General features: G+C 41.3%; 1 protein-coding gene across 4 annotated transcripts in view; it reads left to right on the top strand.

Moving 5' to 3' along the window:
* Positions 1-17,392, top strand: part of OPN4 (opsin 4) — a 714,562-nt gene that overhangs the window by 453,543 nt on the left and 243,627 nt on the right. The window lies entirely within an intron of this gene.

Raw genomic sequence — 17,392 nt, forward strand, 5'->3', positions numbered from 1 at the left:
TATTGTCTTTTATTGTCCTTATTGTCGTTTTCATTGTCAAGCTTACTTGATTCAAGTTTGTCGCACTCGTAGAACTAGATGGGGAGATAAAGCCTTCACGATTGCTGCGGCTAAACGCTGGAATTCGCTTCCTTTGGATATAAGGAAAGAGCATCATTTTCTGACCTTCAGGAGGTTGGTAAAACCCTGGCTTTTTCCTCTGTAATCTCTTTCCCTGCCCTTCTCATGACACTTACTGGTCTCGCCTTAGCGCTTAGGTGCCACGGTCGTAGTGTGCCTTATAAATACCAAAATACAAATACAAATACAAATACAAATTTTTGTCTGTGGATCACTATTCATCCATGAAAATATGCCCACTTTGAGTGGCTTGGAATTACGTGCCCCATCTGAATTTCAAGGCTTGTGGCAAACCACTTGTCCGGGATATTTTACATGGAAATATTATCTATTAGAATCAGATGTCTCTTGTTAAAATACCAAGGACAACATGCAGAAATGGTAACGGAAAGAGAGATTCCTGCATGTTATTCCCTAAAAAGAGGGAAATTTGTTAATATCTCCCTTCCCAGAATTAGTGGAACCCTCTTATCCGTAATTTTGGGAGGCAGGGACAAAGGCCCATATTTATACTTTTTTAGCGCCGCATTTGCGCCTCTTTTTGATGCAAAAACTGCGTAAACTTACAAAATACAATTGTATTTTGCAAGTTTGCACCGTTTTTGTGTCAAAAAATGACACAAATGAGGCGCTAAAAAAGTATAACTATGGGCCTAAGTGGTTAAATTTCGAAGCCAAACCTAATGAGAGCCTTATTGGCATCGTTATACTCATGATTAAAATGTAAATGAAGTAACAATTTGATTTCATATTAAAAAATAAAACATTGTGTTTTCTTCTTTGCACCGAATTTTAGATATTGAGAATGGGCAACAAAGCAGTAACAAACTTGTTTAGGTAAATCACCAAAATGTGACCTGACCTCCATGGTCAAAACCTTTATAGGTAGATGTTCTGGGATACAATGAAATGGCCTCAGTGAGAAACAATGAAATGGCCCTCAGTGAGAGACTATAGAAATGTAGAGTTCTCTATCGGTGTCTGTAATCTAGCAAACAGGTTGAAAACACAGGAAAAGCTAAATTTAGACCAAGGGAGATTATAAAAGGCATTGTACTATGAAGCCTGTGGAAAATTGTTCATGCAAACATTATACAGGGAAGACTTAAAAAGGTTAGCTGGAAATATATTAAATATTAATTAATCTCTACCCAGAGAAAGAAAAACAAATACACGTTGAAGATAAAAGTGATCATTAGGCATTGTCAGTGAAAATAGCATTTTTAAGAAAAAGGTTTTTATTAGTCTTCAGAGGGCAATTGTAAAATAAAACTCATTAATGCAGAGGGCTGCATATTTACAATGGACATATTCCTCCTTTCTTAATTTCTATTCATTGATTTTATATTTTTGTGCAGGCTACACTAAGGGGTAATACAACCTCTACATGACAAAATAAATTTAAAACGTTTCTTAGCAGGGGATGTGTGTCTTACAAATGTCACAGAATGACTAGAGGCACGAGATGTGAAGGCAAAAGGCAGGATGTGCCCCACAGAAGCAAACGGGCTAAAGAATTACAAACCTTGGTGCAGATTTACTAAGCCTTTCCCTTGTCTTTGCATTAACAACCACAACGTAAGGGTTACGTTAAGATTAACAAAGCCACGCCATGGGCAATTTGCGCCTCCTCTTGTGACTTTGTAAAGAAATGTAATGCAACATAGCAGCTGGTACTGCGTTGTTACATTTCCATAAGTGAACATTGGCATTCCTGCACAACTACCCATGGAATTTGATGCAATCGCAGATTGTCTGAAATCAGTAAGCGTCGAATTGCACCAAAACAGTATGCCATCCTGACCGTGGCGTAACGAGAAACATGTTTATTTCTCCTCCTTGGTACCTCTTTCTGTTCGTGATGCTTTTTGGATCACACACAAAAAGAGGAAATTGCCTCTTAGGATTGTTTTTGTAAAGGAAGTTATCCGTACCTGCACAAAACAATCCTGGCTGTAATACAGGCACCCTTGCACCAGTGCAGGCACAGAGCTGAAGGGCTCCATATCTTAGTAGATATGGCGATCTTCAGCTCTCTCACATTCATGCAGCACAGTCCAATAAATCTACTTGCTGCCTTGCGTTGCTGGATGTTTTAGTAAATATGATTCCCTGTTCATGATCATAGAAAGTTTGGGCAAAGTAAGAAGGCACATAAAAAGTCAATAGGGATCACCTTTATGCTCTTTTTTTCATCATGCATGCAAATGCTCACACACATAGCCCCACAAAGCCTTGGAAACCACAACTGCCCTTTTGATTGTTTTATTTAGGATTATTAGCATAGGTTAACAACGTATGTGTTTAACTCTTTGTACCGGTTGGAATCCTTGAGTAAGAGACTTTTTATAAAAGTGATGACAGCTGTTTAGTTATGCAGCAGGTATTAGTTTCTTGTCTGTTCCAAGAGTCTTAAATACGGGGCAGTTTTACCACTCGCAAATAATTAATCGGGCCATTTGCGACTGGTAAAAGGCTTCTGGCCACGTACCATTGCTATTTTGCGAGTCAGTAACTTGTTACCGACTCGCACAATAGGGATTGAGAGTCACTATTAGGAAGGGCATCTCTTCCTAATAGTGAGTCACAGGTCCATGTAAGAATGTTTTGCGACCGAGAATGCAGCCTCTGTTACCACTAACTTCAAGTTCCCAAACGGGAAGGAGTACCTAAGGGACCCCTTTCCCTTTGAGAATGGGGGTGCAGAGAATTTAGAGGACCACTGTCTACTCTTCAAAAAATGAAATGAAAACTTTTCAGGTTTATTTTTGTAATGCGGCCCATTTTCATTTAAGGAAAACTGGCTGCATTACAAAAAAAGACTGCTTTATTTTAAAGTGATCACAGACATGGTGGTCTGCTGCTTCCAGCAGGCCACCATCCCTTTGATTGTAGCGATTCCCAAGTGGGTTACAAATTGTGGCCAGCCTCATGAATATTAATGAGGCAGGTCGCTTGCGACCCATTTGGGAATCGAAAACAGTGTCAAACACCCTGAACTACATCCCAGTTTGCGATTTCCTAATAGTAAATTGCAAAGATTCGCCAGTAGGAAATTGCAAACCACTTCATACATACATCTGTCCCGTAATCTCCAGTCAAATCATATTGGCAACATTTTGTATACCTGGGTTATAATGGTGGGATGAGCGATGAAAGTGTAAGCCGTGGATACACCATTGTCATGTTTCTAATGGCCGACTGTAATACCCACTGGAGTCTTTGGGTCTTAGAAACATATTATACTTTCTGAAGCCTGGTCACTCCTCGACATCCGAATCTGTTACAAAGTCAGCTATTTCAAAGTGCCCAATGTTCTTGGCACTTAAGTTAAATCTACAGCATGACTGCCGAACGCAACACCCATGCCAGTAAACACTGAAATGCAATATTTATTGATTATCTAAGATTACAAACTATGAGAAGCTTTAACCTCCGTTGAGCCAACTGAAAGATCAGCTGAAGATTTTCTCCTTGAAATGTTCTCCTCTTGCGGTCTAAATACCAGTCTTATTGAAAGCTACTAAAATGTTACCAGATACTATTGTGTTATTTAACTAATATGAGTGGGTATTCTGCAAACGTGGGCTGCCTTCTGGGACCCGACCCAGATGAAAGCCTCAACGGGAGGGGAAATGAGCATGCCATAGAAGGGCAAGAGGGCACAAATTTATGCAGTGCTTTGCTGTCTTCTCTCACACAATCATTCATGATTGTGCCTGAATTAAAAGACAGGATATAGGGGTCGCATTCCAACAAAAGAACAAATATTACAGTGAGAGGACACAATTATCTCCCTAAAGACATATTAGAATGACACAGGCAACCGGTCATCTCGTCTGACTTCTGCAATGAAAGTTAATTTTATATCTTACATGGATCGTGGAATTTCTAGAGGTCAGTTTATGATTTGCTTCATATAAAGGGGGACCTCTGAACCTTCTACGCGCTTGAAGGCTTATTGTCCCAGCACAACCAATGGCTCTTACGTAGTTGGGATATTCATGTTCTTCATCACATCTACTATCTGAACTGAGGAAAAGATCAGATGTTCAAATTCAGAGTTTTTGTGCAATCTCAGTGGCGGCTATTGACGATTGAAAGTGGTGGGACGAGGCAGCAAGTTTCAGAGCCCACGGCTAAGGACAGTCTCACACGTCTGCCACATCAAATTAGTTTAACTCTATAAGTCGTAAAAACTTACTTTGTTGAAATAAATTAAACCAAAAATATTCACCGACATTGGTGTGCAAGTAAGACCCGGGACGCGGGACGCCAGGATCACCATCCACTGTTCCCAGACACCACGAAGCTTCCAAGCCGGACTCGCAAGTGAAGATTTAGCAAACCTAACCAATCATGAAGCTGTTCTCATGCTGCTTTCAGCATGAGAGTAGCTCCATGATTTTTCTGAGAAGGCTAACACATTGCTCCTTTTCCGACTAGGAGCCTGTGCCTACAGTCTGCCCATCGTTACACAGCTAATATTGATGTGGCTGAAGTGAGTAAGTCAGGCTGGCACATACAAGAAGGTCAGCAAAATTGACATGCGCACTTTATGTTTAGGCAAATCATTCAACCTGCCAATCAGCAACAGGAATTGCCCCACCTGAGTCAAGAGAGACACAGTGCACTTCAAATGGTCACGTCCATTGGCCATTTTATTAAATGTATGTTTTCTGCATCTGCTGCATTTGCAGCAAGCAGCACAACACTCCTCCGCCTTAAAGGAGGAACTGCCACTGGGTTATCCATTCATATACTCCAGTGGATATATGATTTCATTGGAGAACAAACTCATAGAATACTAATACTAAGAAACCATCACTTCATCTAAACTGCTTAATCAAAATGTTCAGGATGACCAGCAGTTGGAAACAAACTCCTAGAATGTCTATGTTACAAAGATATGTTACACACAAAAGATGTGAAGGGACAGGTTTAATTCATATGGCCAATATCACTTTGATTGTGACCCAAACATCATAGTCCTTTTGACACGGTTGTTTAGATTAGCAAGCAGGGAATTCCTTCTTATGGAAGAGGTGCTCTCACACACTTGGTTGTGTCATGCTTCATCACTGATCACCTCTACCCATCCTGGTAGTACAGTGCCACTGGGACAGACTCAACATCTTGGTTAAACTACACCAGAGGAAGTTCCTAGATAATCATTTCTGGATAGTACTGGGATCCAGATCAGTTAAAAATACCTAGCGGCCAACCAGAATATTCTACCTTTAATAATGGTGTCCAATGGTATGGTTAAAAGCATATATCAACTGTAAACATGAGTATAATTACTCCGCCCATCATTCAAAAAGCCGGCATGTTTCTTTTCTTTCTTTTAGGTGAAATTCTGAACACAACTCAAGTCCTATCTGAGTGTGAAGTAGTCATCTAAACACATGTATCAGAGAATAATAACAAGGATGTGATTAATGAGGATGCACTATGTCTAACATAAAACGTGTATGGTGAACATGCAAAGTGAAGAACACTGCAAACCACTGCAAACAAAGGTGCTTTTCTAGTGCTAATCAACCACAATATGAGTCCTAAATTTAATTAAACTAGAGGCTGCATTTAAATAAAACACAGCTAATCTATGGTAGCTTATGCTCATAAAATCAATATCACACTGGAGCATGATGCAAAATATCCTTATTGTACGTCCCTACCCTAGATTTTAGGGGTACAGGCATCTGGACTGGCACAATGTCTCTTATTGTCACACACTGCGGAAAGAAGAAGCAAGAACAATATATAGGTAGGAAATGTGTTGTGATTCATAAGCAGACTTTTTTTGTCGTCCACAATAATTAGTGTAGGTGGATTCAGTATAGCAAACTAAATAGGAGGGGCTTTAGGGAGCAGTAAGAAGAGAGGTTTTTAGGAAGGGGCATGCACCCATCCACTAAAGAATAAGTCCATTGCTATTCACAAACAGTAGTAAATCACTCCAGCTAAGATCTGGAGTAAGTCCAGCACAACACATGGCCCACCGCAAGTACTGCAATGCCCTCCTATTGAAAATACTGGCGGTAAATCCCATAGCAAATAATGTTAGATTAAATTAAATTATTTAAAATAGTTAAAAATATAAAAAAACATAATTTAATATTAAACAATTTAAAAGTTGCTTATAAAATATGTTAACAATCTTTTTAAATTTATAAGAGAATGTACCATTAGATTTTATTAAAGTAATTAAATTACTTTTTAACTAATTTTATACATGCCTTTTAATAATTATTAATGCTTGACACAAATGTATATATTACTTTCAGTAGGAATTTATTCTGAATTTAAGCTTCAGAGTAACATTTTTATTTAATTTAATATATTTTAATTAAGTGTTTAATTCCAAATCAATCATTAATGCTGTAGGATTTTTATTTTGCTCTGCATTTGAAATATAAAAAAAATATATTTTACATTAATATTTAACATGAGAATATTTCTACTTTTTTGTTAGGTAAATAAATGTTTACTTTTCCCTATACTTTACCATAGGGAGACTCCCTGGTCAGGGTAAAAATTTTCCTAAGATAATTAATAGGGAAAATGAAAATATTTGTTAAACATTGGACTAAGTTAGCATATATATATATATATATATATATATATATATATATATATATATATATATATTCTATAAAACAAAGGTTACAGGGACGTTATAGCTATAGTTAGGTTCTGAATTTACTCGTACAAAACCATAGAAGTTCAGCAATTATAGTTAGAGTTCTTTTAAATAACTATAAGTCGCGTCCTAAGGTAACTATAACACGCGCCTTCACCATGCACAGCTAATTACTTCACATATTATATCATTGGTGTGATACGTGGTGGGTGACGTATTACAGGTGGTACAGCAAAAATAATTAGTTTGTTGTTTTATTTTACTCTCTACGTTAATCTTTCCTATTTTTGTTATGCAAGCTGAATCCCCCCCAAAAAAAAAAACACCAAAAATGTACCATTTCAGGTTTAAAATTAGAAAAATGTAACGTTTGTCAAGGCATTGGTCCTGGTAATCGGTTTTGAGTCTTGTTTTCCATCTTTTAATACAGCCCTTATTATACACAAGAGAAATGCCGGCACTCCAGTATTATTGAAACATCCTTGTTTATTATTTGTTTTGACCCTGCTGTGTTTTTCAAATCAAGATGCCCATCCACCATAGAGACAATTTAAATCCCATTCAAAACAAGTGGAAACAGACTTATGTTAATCACCCATTCATAGTGTTTTCTCCAATCTTGGAACACTATTATTACTCACACTCCATTTCATTCAAAAAGTAAAGAAATAAACATGATTTTTTTAAAGACGATTTTATGTTTTCCCAGTAGTCATGATTCTTTTCAATTTTCACCAGCCATTCCTGCCACATATTTTGACAAAACATTCAGTGATCAACTGGCCCATGAGGCATGGTATCATTGCAATCATGATTATAAAATTTGCTGAAAATTCACAAACCCAGTAGCAGTCATGGGACTTTGTCACATTATTTGAACTAGTTGAAATATGGCATGACAATGTCAACTATAACTGATCTACAAAGACGTATCCCAGTAGGTTAATCTTCAGTGTTTATACAGTTATACATTTATTTAGGTTATCAGATGTCAGTATGTCATGAATTGCTAAAGTCTCAAAAATGTCCCAGTGGGCTTGTATCAAATTGTTTTGTAATATCAGTAATGTAAAAAATACTTTCAGTTTGTAATACATTAAGAACATGCCCCATTGGGGGCATCATATTATTTAAAATCATCGATCCTTAATACTATCACAACTCAATCATGGATTTTTAAAACAAATTTATGCCTAAGTGAGCTCTAACCAAAATGTTAGGCAGACAAACTACTCAAGCAAGATATCCTTGTTTTGTTAACATGGTAGGATAGGCAGAAATGGGAATAAGTAAGAAAAATATAAAACGATGACCCAAATCAAAAAAAGGACCAACATTACTGTAGTCAAGCAAGGAGGAAAGAACAGAGAGATGGAAAGAAATCAGAATGTCAGTCTGCATCAATCTCTTTTTCACTGATGTTTTCTATAAAGGTGAGAATATCTATATATGTATGGCAATCTTTCCACCTTCCTCATGCAACGTAGTTGAATCTTCACATTACTTTCCAAAAAAAGTTCATCCACCTCAGCTTGTTCTTTCAAAGTTTTGGGTGACCCATTAAGTGGAAGCTGAGAAAGAAAGAAAGGGTCTCAAAACGTAATTTTTCTATGTTAAATTTCACTGAACATGTTATGAGATGAAACAGAAAAAAACATCTAAACAGAATTGCATCACACTTAACTCAGAAAGGTACCTTTCATTAGTTGATGTAAATCCATTCAGACTTTTTCGTGAAATTTGCATTTAAAGAGCTCCTCATTGTGGGATTAAAAGAGTTAAAAATAGGTATACCTGAACATTTGGTAACATGAATTTCCATGGGACTCTATATTTAAAAAATATGCAGCATATTGAAGAGCTCCTAGCGCCTCCTTTTGCCACATTAGCGTCACTTTTTCTGATGCTAATGTGGCCCAACAAGGCCAGTGGAGCAATGCTTTGTGACCCTTTGCACTACATTATGCCTGCGCCAGCCATAATGTATGCAAAGGGGGAGTTCCCTAACAGATTTCCTTGCATCATGTTTTTTGGCACTTGTTTTTTCCCACCATTGTTTAAAATGGACCACTATGTACTCTGCAGGAGTATTGCCAAAATTGTGGCACTACTCCTGCAGAGTACATCAATAGTGTCATCAAAAATTAAGCTAATGCCCCCTACCCTGCGCCATGCTGCCAATAACCAGGATGCTGCAGTCACTATCCTGACAGAGGAAATCCTCAAGGAGGTGGGACCGGGGTATAGAGGTCCCATGTCAAAAAACGCAGGGGCAGAGATGCTGGAGCAGTTTGGGCTTGGAAAAATGAGATTGAAATATAGTACGGCCCTGTAGACTATAACAGATTTCTATCACCTTTGCCTGAGCATGTTGTTCTCTCCCCACTGTCATCTATGCACCAAAAAGGTGTTTTTTTAAATTATTCACAGACACATACTGTGTTCACCTGTGGGGGGTGGGTGCAGTGCCTGACCAGAGGTCAGGCCCTGGTGTCATCCCACCACCCTCCATGGCCAAAAACTATCCTCAAAAGGGGTTATGGGTGATTATTATTAAAAAAAAGAAATTCTGTGAAAGAAAACACAAAGGTTAAAGTGATGGTATAATTTGGTATGGTCATAAGATGGTACCACACATTAAGAAAGCCTTAAAATAGCAATATAATTACAAAAAAATACAGATTCACTGAAAAAGTTAAAGTGGTGTTATAGGCATTGTAATAACACAAAAAACTAGCTTTTAAAAACTGAAAAAACTCTGAAATTCACCAGTTATAGTTCACTAGGCTAACTGTAACTTGAATCCCTGCCATGCACTGCTTGGGGTAGGACTCTGAGCCTCACAGAACACTCTGACTGTGGGGAAGGACTGTGAGACCTTGGCCCTCCACCTCATATTGTGGGTGAGAGATAAAAACTTCGTTGGGTATGACCCTGATACTGACAAAAGCTTGTATACAGTGCAGACCAGACATTCAAAGATTGAAGGTCAGGACCCTGTTATCAATAGACTAATGGATTAGAAGATTGAAAGAAGTTAGAGTTAGAGATTGTTAGAAGTTAGAGCTCTAGTTAGGCATTAAGTGAGTAATGTGATGTTGATCACTACTAAAATGGCTACTAACCCTGCTTGGTGAGTTTAGGTCACCAGGTGGAAACCTGGTTCATATTTGAATGGCGAGGCCATACTACTGAAATTGGCCCACATTCATAGCAATATGTAGATTGCTTTACTGCCCAGGACTCTAGGTAAGCCTTTTATCAGGTGGGCCCTCTTAGGAGGGCACACACACAGTCTCCTGCCTAACTGCAGACTGTCTAACACCATATACTGTTTGGTGGTCACCACTTGGTCACCATTTGGAATTTACCCAGGTATTCCTCCAGACTCTGCTGGCTCTCTCTCTCTATATATATTTATAAATGTATATTGCTTACTGGCTGCGGCCAGTCAGTAGTTATGTTTAGGGACAAGTTTCCATTGAAAATGTGCTTTTTACTAACCTATATCTTTGCCACCAGTTGAAAATCTTCACAAAAGTTTCCAAAAAATGATGCCAGAGAATTTTGTTTTGCATCAGACGTTTCGGGGTGATCTGTCAAGTGGGGGCTGAGAAAAAGAGGGGGGTCAAAAAAGTGAATTTCCCATGTTAATTCCCATAGGAGTTTTGAACACGACTACAGTCCGAGCCACTGGATGGAATTACACCAAATTTGGCAGAAAGGTAGCTTTCAGTATGCAGATTACACTTTTTGCTATTTGGTATAAGTTTGTTGAGTAGCTTAAGAGAAATTAAATGAAAACCAAATTTGTATATCTAGAGGTGTGAAGGCTTTGTGAATCCTCCTGATCTTGTGCAGAGATCTCATTGGCTGTTAACACTTCAACCAGGAAGTGTTGGCAGCCTTCTAGAGAGTCCAATAAATATTTTTTTTGAAAAAGAAAAAAGACCACGGTAGAGACACAATGCCCCCTTAGCTCTGGTGCTGGGGTCCCAGAGGAACTCACCCAGGGCAAAAAAGCACTTTAAAAAACAAATTTGCCATGAATTTCCAATGATATCACAAACTGGCTGCAAACATTTTTTTGAAAAAAGCACTGTCTCTCGAGCATGTTTTACTAAAGCCCCCTGGTGGACCAGGTCCCCAGGGCATATCATAAATAAAGGAGGGGGGACACATGGGGCCCTCTCCTGGGCTTGTTTACACCTTGGCGACCACCACCTCCCCAGGGCTTAAATCAAATAGTATGCAGGGGGGTCAGGCAGCCCCCCTGGGCCACAGGGATGCCACCTCCCGGGGCTAACATTATATTATATGTGGGGGTCCTGTTGCCCCTGCATCCCAGGGACTGCCACCTCCCTGGGGTAATTGTTTCAAAATAAGGGGAGGGGTGTGCACAGCTCCCTCAACGCCCCAGGGACTGGAACCTTCCCAGGGCTAAAATAAATTAAGATAGGGGGTCCATTGCAGACCTCCAGCCCAGGGGACCACCACCGCCCTGGGGATAACTTAAATGTTGGAGAAGGGCTGCGCAGCCTCCCCCCTCGTGAAGCCAATAATGGTCCTGGGGACCGCCACACCCCACGGCTGGCTCTTGCTATTTCCCGGGGTGCCCACCCCCAGAACATAGCTGTTTGCACCGACTTGGTGGGAGCTACGACAGCTCCCACCAAGTCACAGCAAACTCTCTGCTTCCAGTGTGCGAGAGCTGTCAAAGGGCTCTTGCAAACTGGAAGCAGAGGTTTCCTCTTTTTCGTTGCCTGCAGAGATGCGGGCAGGGAAACTGAGGAAATTATTGCTTTTGCAGACAGGTAGCTGCATGTTTTGAAACTCACTGTGTGCAAAAGCAGTGCTTGCTCCCACAAGGAGGTAGGGAGCTGACTGAGACTGTGGGGGCCTTGAGGCTCCCCCCTTGGTCCCACTTCACACTAGGTGACCTGGGGGCACCCAGGAGAGATGGCTGGGCACTGGGGGATGGGGTCCCTGGGGCCAACAACAGCACTGGTGAGGAGGGTGGTGTTTCCTCCCTCCTCCAGTCAATTAAGTAAGACCCTGGGGATGGGGTCTCTGGGGCTGAGATCAGCCATGGGAGGGTGGAGGTGGGCCCGAGGGATGGGGTCCCCATGGCTGAAATAGGCTTCGGAAAAGGGGCCACCTGGCCGCCTCTCCCATTGAAAAGAGGTGGAACCTGGGGGATTGAGTCCCAGGGGTCAAATTCTGCACCCTTTCCTGAAGTCCATGGGTCTACCTTTAAATTACCAAGAGTATGCAAATGTGCGAATCACCTGGAAGCAGCTCGCATTTGGCCCCTGCACCGTCTACCTTAGTAGTAGGCATATATAATCCCCCTTTTGCAAAGATGATAAACAGCTTATCAAAGGGGCCCCCATTGCGTTTCCCACCAATTTTGAAGGTACTTTCTTGATTCCAAGGAATATGAGGACATCTCCTCAAAACAAAGAAGAACTTACTTCATATAGATTAGAGGAAGGATCCTGGTTTGGTGGAGATTTACATCTTTGTAGTATTGTTGGCCTCTCTATAGCAGGATTCATCTTATCCCAGAGTTGTAGAAAAACAGGAAACAGGAAAAACATGTTTTCAAAAAGTACACAAGGTCACTGGTGACATTCCTTGTGCTCCATTACACAGCTGTAGTGTAGAATGCATACTGGACATTTACTCAAGGAGGCGGAAAGAACTCCACTTGGTTAGGTAGTTCATGCAAAGCTGCGGACTATTGTTGGATAAAAGGCAGCTGAGGTTCCTTTGTGGCAGAGTCACTCATGCAGCTACTGTCACACCCAGACAGACACTCACAACCCACTCACAGATGCACTCAGACTCTCACTCAGACACATGTACCCACTCACGGACCCATTCAGAGACTCATGCACCGACTCACAGACCCATTTACACACTCACTCACGCACTCACTCACAGACCCACTCAGAGACTCCCACACCCCACTCACAGACCCACTCAGAGACTTATGCATCCACTCACAGAGCAGCTCACACACCCACTCACAGACACACTCAGACTCACACTCTCACTCTCAGAACCACGTAGCCACTCATGCACTCACTCACAGACCCACTCAGACATCCACGCACATATTCACAGACCCACTCAGACTCTCACACATATACTCGCAGACCCACACAGACACTCACATACTCACTCACAGAGACACTCTCACACCCACTATTTCACCCAGAGACACCTTCCTACACCTACTCGCACACCCAGCCAGACACTCTCACACCCACTCCCACATCTGCATAGACTCTCTCACACCAACTCTCAAACCCAGAGACACCCTCTCACATCTATTTTCACACCCAGAGAGACAGCTAATGTGGTGCAAGGAGGTGCTAGGGCCTTGTAAATCTGGCCCCAAGGAGTGCAGGGTCGTTATAGTTAGGTTCTTAATTTACTTGCATAAAACCAGAGAAATTCATCAGTTATAGTTATAGTTATTTCAAGTATTTATAACTTGTGGCCTAAGATAAATATAACACATGTTCTCACCATGCACTGCTAATTACCCCGGATATTACAGCACTCATGACAACTTTTATAACGTCAATAAAAATATCAATGAAACATTAGAAGTCAAATTAATGAAGAAAAAACTGCTCCTGGCAGGGGTGTGAGCATTTCCCCTCCCTAAAAAAAGTGGGCCCTGGTGGTGGGTGCCTGGGGCCGAGGTCAGCCCAGGGAGGGGGTCCTGCGGCCCCCTTGCCCCCCCCAAAAAAGGTTAAGGCTGGGCCCGGGGGAGGGGAATAGGGTCCCAAGGGCCAAGATTGGCTTAGAGGGGGGGCACACGGCCCCTTCCCCAAAAAATAGAATGTTAAGGCTCGGCCCCAGGTGATGGGGTCCCTGGGCCCATGTGCAGCAAAAGGGTGGGTGGTTATGGTGAAGTTGTCTACAGGGCCTGTCCGTAGGCCGTGCGTTGCGGTGTTTGGATTAATGTATATTAATAATAATTACTTTACATTAAAAAAAAATACAAATTCACTAAAAAAGCCAAAGGTTTTAAAAAACTTCGAAATTGACATAAAAAACAAATGTTACAGGGACGTTACAGTTAGGCTCTGAATTTTCTGGCACAAAACCAGAGAAATTGAGCAGTGATAGCTACAGTTATTTTAAGTAATTATAACTCGCGGCCTAAGGTAACTATAACTTGTGCTCCATTACAATGCCATCCAACTTGCCCTGTGTTGTGTATTATGCTGCTGCAACACCTCATGCCTGACCTGTAAGGTCAATTTGGTTTCCCTGTCTATATCCCTCCTGCCCTCAGTTACCTGAGTCCGTGTCCCATCCCCATTCCTTCTGCCCTCCACAATCCAATGTACTATACTTGTCAACATTTTGAACTTGATAAAAGGGAGATTTTGAGAAAAAAAAAAACGGTCAATTGATTTTCCCCATACTCTTACACTGGAAAAGAGGAGATTTTAGGCAAGAGACAGATAAAATAAACCCCTTTTGGGGTTAAAACATCAAGGGCCTGATTCTAACTTTGGAGGACGGTGTTAAACCGTCCCAAAAGTGGCGGATATACCACCTACCGTATTACGAGTCCATTATATCCTATGGAACTCGTAATACGGTAGGTGGTATATCCGCCACTTTTGGGACGGTTTAACACCGTCCTCCAAAGTTAGAATCAGGCCCCAAGAGTCTCGAGCCTGAATCAGGTCTGTTGGCATGTATGGTTGTACCACCAATGCCTCTTCCTTCTGCCTTCAATGGTCTGTTATATTGTCACAGCCTCTCTTGTCTGTCCTATATAGTTGGTTTGTTGCCACTGCCCCCTTTCCACTTCCCTACATGGTCCATTGCGCTGCCACAGTCCCTCTCTCCTGCACATCATGATCACCTTGTTGTCTCTTCACCCTTCTCCCTGCTCTTAATTCTATCATTCTGTCAATTCTGTCATTCTGTCTATATTTGGGTGGTATTTGTTCTACATTTTGTCTCTTATGTCTCTGGTGGCCATCTTGGGAGACTTATTTATTATGAAGCTCCCCAATTACCTCATTTACTGCAGTATCCTCAGTAGAAAATGCTTTTAGTTTTTGACTTTGATTCCATCAAGATGGTGTTTAGATGTGTAACACTTTTGGTATAAATTCAGAATTGTAACACTCTAGTTGCTCATTAGAACATTGTAGTAAAGCTGCTGATCACCAGGGAGTTTACTGGCAGCCTGCTGCTGGTGTTGAAAGTGCATGTTTCAGTCTGCATGTCAAAATGTTTTCATGAAATAGAAGAGGAAGATATTTGAGAACTCACTTAAAATGTGTCCTAATTTTTCTTTTTACAGCACTAACTATAATTTGTATGACAAAATGAAGCCCCTCATTTTGGTCCTTTCTAAATTAAATGATTTAAGTCATACCAGTTTGTTTCAATCAAAATGACTTCAAGTGTGCCACACTTTTGTCATAAGTAAGACTTTTTGTGCTCTAGTTGCTGCAGTAGAACAAAAGGGAATCAATTGACAGGCTGATCCTGTTGGAAGTTTATGTTTCACTGAGAACGTCAGACTTCATTCTCATATGACTGAGAAAGATGGTGTGAATTTACAGAAAATATGCTCTCTTTTTAGTTTCTGGAGCACCTTCTATAACTTCTATTGGAAAATCATGAGAAAACAGTTTTCTCTCAAACGTGATTCATCAAACCCCAGCAGGGTAAAATCACCTTAAAACACACCACCATTCCTAAAATTTGTATGGTACCATCAACAAATTATTTATATTATAACTAACATTTGTTACCACCCTTTATACATTTTCCTTTTTATTACCCTCACAACATGCCATTCACTACAGTGCATTTCAGTGGGGTGCTATCAAGTATATTTGTCCCTTCCTGGTTGAAGTGCTGACAGCCATTCAGATCTCACCATGAGATCTGTGCTTAGGCTCTGCCCAGACATACAATTTATTTTTCCTTTAATATCTTGAAAACTACTGATATAATAGAAAGTGTGCTTTCTGGACCAAGGGCTATCTTTCTGCAAAATTTGGTGTAATTCCATCCAGCGGTTCTGGCTGTAGTCATCTTAAAAATCCCTACGGGAATTAACATGGTAAACCCCCTTTTTGGACCCCCGATCTTATTCTCTGCCCCCAACCTGACATATCACAATGAGACCCAACAAGACACTTTTTATTGGAAAATTTCATGAAGATTCATCAAACTGTGCCAAACCAAAGATAGAGCCAGGTCAAAAAACACTTAGCCTATGGAAACTAGGTCCTAACTTTAACTACCTACTGGCAACTGTCTGTATATATATATATATATATATATATATATATATATATATAGAGAGAGAGAGAGAGAGAGAGAGAGAGAGAGAGAGACAGACAGAGAGACAGACAGCACCTGAAGTGATTGTATCACAAATCATGTGGTGACTGAGTTTTGAAAATAAATCAAGCATGCATTTGGTGCCTTCATAATAACAAGTTTCAAATTAAACTTCAGTCTATGACATCCCTCTTGCTGAGCTTGTTATTCTTAGACCTGATAAAGCCTAAATTTTAGCTCTGCCACTCATGTCACTGAAGTCATTAGACAGTGACAAGTTTAAGCTCATAGACATAGATGAGAAAAAAACTAACATAGAAAGCTGCACTGACACGCATTTTAAATATGCAATTTGTTTGTATTTCACAGTTTGGCATAGATGCCTCTTCATTTAAATCACACGCTAGAAGGTTAAAGGTGATTATAAAATGTAATTACCACTCTAAGCTAATAGCTGATGTCCAAATTAATCTGAATCTCCTATGTTTAATGAAACATTTATGACTTTGAAAATATGTGAGAGTGAGAAAATGCAGTTCTCTATTATACTTAGGCGGTCATTCCGACCCTGGCGGTCATTGACCGCCAGGGCCCGGGACCGCGGGAGCACTGCCAACAGGCTGGCGGTGCTCCCAAGGGCTTTCTGACCGCGGCGGTACAGCCGCGGTCAGAAACTGAAAACCGGCGGTCTCCCGCCGGTTTTCCGCTGCCCTGAGGAATCCTCCATGCGCCGCCATGGGGATTCCGACCCCCTCACCGCCATCCTGTTCCTGGCGGGTGTGACCGCCAGGAACAGGATGGCGGTGAGGCGTGTCGTGGGGCCCCTGGGGGCCCCTGCAGTGCCCATGCCAATGGCATGGGCACTGCAGGGGCCCCCGTAAGAGGGCCCCTAAAAGATTTTCAGTGTCTGCCATGCAGACACTGAAAATCGCGACGGGTGCTACTGCACCCGTCGCACCCTTCCCACTCCGCCGGCTCCATTCGGAGCCGGCTTCCTCGTGGGAAGGGGTTTCCCGCTGGGCTGGCGGGCGGCCTTCTGGCGGTCGCACGCCAGCCCAGCGGGAAACACAGAATAACATGCGGCGGTCTTCTGACCGCGTAGCGGTATTCTGTTGGGGGAACTTTGGCGGGCAGCCTCCGCCGCCCGCCAAAGTTAGAATCACCCCCTTAATGTAATACAATAACAAAGCTTTTCCATTTGAGCGAAATGTTTTACATATACTGATGAAATGTTTTAATAACAAATTTCTAGGTTTGTGTAGTATATGTGTTTTATTAAAAATGTAT

Source organism: Pleurodeles waltl, chromosome 6 (assembly GCF_031143425.1).
Source record: "Pleurodeles waltl isolate 20211129_DDA chromosome 6, aPleWal1.hap1.20221129, whole genome shotgun sequence".
NCBI lineage: Eukaryota > Metazoa > Chordata > Amphibia > Caudata > Salamandridae > Pleurodeles > Pleurodeles waltl.